We start from the raw sequence: 6000 nt of genomic DNA, 5'->3' as shown, positions 1-6000 counted from the left end.
TTAATGCTCTAAATTAGGTAAGTAGGTCCATATTTAAAAAAAATCTTTTTATTAACAGATAGTTACATTCCACATTGTTTATTCCATATTTTTATGGCGACTGTCACAAAATGAATGATATTTTCAAAATGCTAATTTGTAATTAAAATAAAACATTTTTATTTTTTACCCAAATCCTATCGCTTATTTATTCAAGCTGGCTTCTTTAAACTCTCATGAATCATTATCACAGACATATCATCATACAATATGTAACTATATAAAATGTAGACACCAAAAGAGAGAAAAGAATTAAAACCTCATTAAAACATGTTAAAACACAAATATGATAAAGTTGAATATTTTTATCTTTTATCCATTGACTAGCGACCCGCCCCGGCTTCGCACGGGTGCAATGCTGATACTAAATACACTACAGAAAAACTGTGAACGTTGTATATAAAACATAGCGGCCCGCTCCGGCTTCGCACGGGTATAAAATAGATAGCCGGGCGGCCGGCCTGTAGCGCTGCAAACGCTACGTCCCGCAATTTTTAAATCTGTAATATCTTCGAAAATATTCACTTAAATCATACGGTGTAAAGGGCCATATAGATCTATATTAAATGAACAATGTATTCAAGGTATTTAATTGGTTAAGGATTAATGCTGTATTGGATAAAATCGCATCGAAAAGTAGCCATAATTTGTCGTAAAAAGTAAATGACAAAAAAAAGTTATTGTGGGTTATCCATAAGAGATAGACATATACCATCGCGGACTTTTCTGTAGACCTTTTCAATGTGTATAATACTTAGTACATTATTTTGATAAAACTCGTAGGGTTCAGCCTGCGTTTGCAATTTAAGCGGAATAAATGTAATTTTTTACGACATCACATTAGAAACCTCAAAAATAACAGTACTTCTCCACTATTTAATGGATGTTATTATACATATAAACCTTCCTCTTGAATCACTCTATCTATTAAAAAAAACCGCATCAAAATCCGTTGCGTAGTTTCAAAGATTTAAGCGTACAAAGGGACATAGGGACATAGGGACAGAGAAAGCGACTTTGTTTTATACTATGTAGTGATATTGCATAGATATCGCTCGTAATTGTTTTCAGTATATAGCTATATCCATACAATTTTTATAAGAGGGTATTTTTTTCTTAATTATTGTTCTTAATAATTGTGTCTAAGGTATGATATAGCTATATATATGTATATATTATATGTTGCTTTTATTATTTATATTGTAATTGAAAATAATCGTTCGTTTGTACAATTTCCGTTACTTAATTCAATTTTATAAATAAGAATTTATTTCTATACCCATTATAATTGAGTAGCACGAATCCCACATAAGTACTTTGAAGCTAATAGCTATGATGTGGGTGACATCTATTTATAGAATTCTCTAAATAAATGTAGGTAATAAGAAGTGAATTGATTTTATTAGCCAATTCATGTTGTTTATATTAATATCCGTGAAAGATTAGACTATCCACTTAAATGTCAAATTTTGTCGTATTATCTGTGCAATTGATTTCCATCTATTCTTCCGGTATAGGCGAGGCTATCAGCATTTTAAATTAAATCACCCGCTAAACTCGATATTTGATATTCAAGTCTGTTACAAAAACATATTTCGCGATCTTAATAAACATGTAAACACTAAACACCGAATACCTGCAGTTGAGGTTATCCTCAACACAAACTTAAAATGTTAGTAGGACGTCATGTACAATAATATTATTTATTATTTGATTAAATTTGAGGTATTAGGCCTGTTTGGTTGTAATCTGTGAGCGATATATGTTATAATTACAGTCCGGTGACCTGTCTGCTTGTTTGTCCTCCTTTTCAATACAATATAGGTACCTAATCACTTTGTCTAGACTACCGCGACAGAACATAAAAATAATAATATATGAAAGAGATTAAACTAAAATGTAGAAAATGTACGTTGTTGGGTGAAGCTTTGTTTTTTTTTTAGAAAATAATGACTACTGTTTACTTAGAGCATTAATTTAATGCTCTAGACTGTTATTAATTAAATTATCATCCTGCTCATAAGTAATATTATCTGTTACAAGTACTCTATTCTCTAATATCTGTTGCTAGGCTTCACATTTTATTATAAAAATTTGGTTCCAATAATTAATTTTGCCGATATAACTAATATCATCATTTTTTGTCGTGACTTCGAGGATTTATTAGTAAATTACTACCTTGCTTTTGTTTCGCATCGGAGCAAAGTAACCTCTATTTCTAGAGTTAAATGCTAGTAAGATTGTAGATATTGAATATTAAATCACTTGCACAAGGAAAAAGTACGAAACAGCTATCATATTTTTTCTATTTAATAAAGGTATTCAAACACCTTTCTATATTTTTGATTTTATTCAAAGTAAGTACCTATAAACATAACCTACTTATTTATTGGAACGTTCGATCACGCAATGCTCTAATAATAAAATGTGTACTTATTATGACATAATAAGTTACATTGTATTAGAAAAATATGTAAAAACTAGCGGTCCGCCCCGGCTTCGCCCGTGGTACATATTTACGTTTTCTCTACATAAGAACCATCCTCGTACTTCAAGGAATATAATAAAAAAAGAATTATCGAAATCGGTTCAGCCGTTCTCGAGTACCAACACATTTCGCTTACCAACACATTTTGCGATTCATTTTTATATATAAGAAGATTATGCATACCAATAAGTATCGGTACGGCTACGCTAAATTCTATAACGGCCTCTCGTATTTTATATTTGATTAAAATTAATGTGGTTGTATATTATATGGAAGTGAGAACTCAATGGACTTCTAAACCACTTAACCGATTATAATAAAATTCGCACACCATGTGCAGTTCGATCCAACTTGAGAGATAGGATAGTTTAAACATGTAGGTACCACGGGCGAAGCCGGGGCGGACCGCTAGTAATACTATATTTGGGTGCGTGTTAAAAGTTCGTTTTGGCTGATAATATCTAGTTATATCTTCTTGTTGAAACGAAAACAAAAGTTCGTTGTGTATCTGTATATATGTGATAAGTAAGAATACAATTTTAACGTAGAATTGGGTTGATTGTATTGTCGTATAGGCATATCGTTTGAAATGTATCATCTCTTGTTTAATTGCGAAATACTTCAATAGGTTGAATCCATTCAAAATTCTGTGTAATATTTTAGTACCTATCTACCGACAACGATGGTCTATTATTAATTTAACAGGCTCATGTAAGTAGCACTCAACCGCACCATAATTCAGCAGGATATTCGACCTTTCATCTAAAAGCAAAAGTCATATTTCGGCTTAATTTGAAAGGTCTCAAGGATGAATATGATATAAATAGAATAAATGGGGTCTAATAATGGAATAAAAAATAAAAAGCTATGTGAAAAATGAAAATGTATAGTGAGTATTGGGGCTGTCTTGTTAGTTGTTACCTACCTATTCTATATTTTAGTAGCATAGGTTGATTTATTGATTTTTTTGTTGTTAAGTATTTAAAATCCAACTTCGCTACGACATGTAGGTCAAGTTCGATGTATACCCACTGGATATTATATGTATAATATACAATCTTCCAATAAATAATATGTTCGAAGAGTGAAGCAATAAAATTATCTACCTACTTACATTTTTAATAAAAGTGATACCTACAAGTTTTATTATTGCACTTGGTATGGAAGAAAAGCTTATGTTAAAATTATTATATTGTAAATTGATGTTTACAAACAAATTGCAGCAATATTTCTTTGTTTTAAACTTTTTAATATCTTAGAAAATACAGAAGATGTTTACTTCTTATCATATAATTAAAACATATATTTATAATGTTTGGTTGACTTTAGGTAAGTACTCGAAACTTAGCAGGTTAGCTTGTTTTACGAGAGAATAAATTAGAATAATTATTAGTTATGTTTTATATCATTAAAGTATATTTTAGACCAGCGCAGCGGACCAGAATAAGAATACATACCTACCTACTTTATAAATTTATTTTTTATTATTTTCTATTCTTTATAAATTTATAAGAATACATACCTTTCATAAGTGAATATAAATAATATATCAATCAATATGAATTTATACTATGTAGGTATTATATATTATTACCTTACCCATCACTGAACTTTAGAGATAGAGTTTAATCAGTTTATTGTATTATCTTCTTCATAGATAGATACATACTTAGATCTCACACCAACCGCCGACAATGACTACTTAGAGGTAGTAAAAATTGTAGTTGAGCAGTAAAAATGAAATTTCATAAGGATAAATATTAAATAGTTAATTTATTGTAGGTATATTACGTTTAAAATATGGGAAATATTCGTTTTAGTTCAACATTAAGCCACAGTATTAAGAACGTTTAGTAAAGGCTCTTGATATTATTTAAAAATAATATATTTAAATGTTTAAATATTCATCAAAGCATAATACATAATTAAAAAAACCTTAACGACTTTACCAGCTAGACGAGGAAGCGACCGTGGGATTTATTTTATACATATAAACTTAGACATATAAAGTAAAAACCATCTTTGAGGGAAAATTCATTTTTATAACGTATAGGGGTAAAGTCACCAGTAGTTGACCATGTACCTGTAGTTGACCGCTAATGCACATAAACCGTTATAATAAGAATTCGCGGCAATTTTAAAAACTCATTCGTTAATAAGTAGTTAGTGCTGCTATCTGGTCAAATAGGCGCGTAAATTGCGCATCCATATCTGTCAAATATAGTAAATGGTGGTCAGTTGTTTGTTGAGTGACGGACCATTAAATCAATAAATTCGTTTTTGTAATAATATTCGTAGAGATTGAAAAAGTTTGAAGCTGAATACTAGGAACTTTGTCACCTTGTTGACGGTAAGTGTTTTTCGTTTTTTATTCGTTTATGGTTTATTTAAATGACAGGGTAATTAAAATTTAAAGATTTGTTGACAAAATTGAGATGTGGGGGTGGTCCAATACTGATTCCGTTTGACTGCGATTTTCTAGTAATTGACCATGGTGGTCCATTACCGAATTACCGTTTGACTATGATTTTCTAGTAATTGACCATGGTGGTCAACTTTTGATTATGTTCTGTATCTTTTAAATATACTGCATATAATAATTAATTAAAATAAACTATTTTATTTACTTTAACAATAGATTGATTTTCTTTAGTTAGTTAGTTAGTTTTGTTTATGGTACGAATTTATGGCTATGATCTATTACTAAAACCAATTTTTATCTTGTAGATGCCTGGGAAAAGGGGCGCATTCCTAAATTATACTGAAGCTGCAATGCTTGTAGCAGTGAACGATGTTCGTCTTCATAAAACACCAATACGAACGGCTGCAAAAAAGTTCGGTGTACCAAGAATAACGCTTACAAATAAAGTAAAAGGGAAGTCACCGATGGAACGAAAAATGGGTCCGACATCCATCCTTACACCAGAAGAGGAGCATAAAATATGCGACTGGGTGCAAAAAATGGAAAAAAATGGCATAAAGATGTGCTCGACTATCCCTGGGATGCAGTAGTTGCTCACATAGAGGCTCCCAAGAAGACCAGTTCTACGAGAAATGTATATGATGTTCCAGAGATACATTCCTTGATATGATAAATTTGGCAAAAAGTTTGACGTTTACGCTTTGTGTTTGACAGTGTCCTTTTGTTTTATAACCATCTTTCGGATCTTTTAGAATCTTGTTTTTATTTAAATTATAGGCTTAAAAAGGCCTAATTATTATTATATTTCAAATAAAACGTTATCTTTTCATCTTATTGCTTCTTATTTAACAAATAACCCAATTAAAATTGTAGCATCTGAGTGGTCATCTACTGATGCAAAATATGGTCATCTTCTAGTTTTTAGATGGTCAACTACTAAATTTCTAATATAAGAACATTTTTAATTTTTTTTAAGTTTATTCGACCATTGTACGTGGTGAAATGCTTGTTCATATGTTAAAACACATTTCACAGGGTTTCCAAAAAAATT

General features: G+C 30.6%; 1 long non-coding RNA gene across 1 annotated transcript; it reads left to right on the top strand.

Annotated features, from left to right (window-relative positions):
* The first annotated feature begins 4583 nt into the window (after positions 1-4583).
* On the top strand, positions 4584-5780 carry LOC149483306 (uncharacterized). Its single transcript, XR_016316481.1, has 2 exons — positions 4584-4877; positions 5255-5780. It is a non-coding gene; the product is annotated as an uncharacterized LOC149483306 (long non-coding RNA).
* The last annotated feature ends 220 nt before the right edge of the window (positions 5781-6000 follow it).

This window comes from Colias philodice, chromosome 13 (assembly GCF_061535455.1).
Source record: "Colias philodice isolate Cphi_HAF_F1 chromosome 13, ilColPhil1 Martin Lab GWU primary, whole genome shotgun sequence".
Classification (NCBI taxonomy): domain Eukaryota; kingdom Metazoa; phylum Arthropoda; class Insecta; order Lepidoptera; family Pieridae; genus Colias; species Colias philodice.
This window is presented reverse-complemented; position numbering and strand designations above follow the sequence as displayed.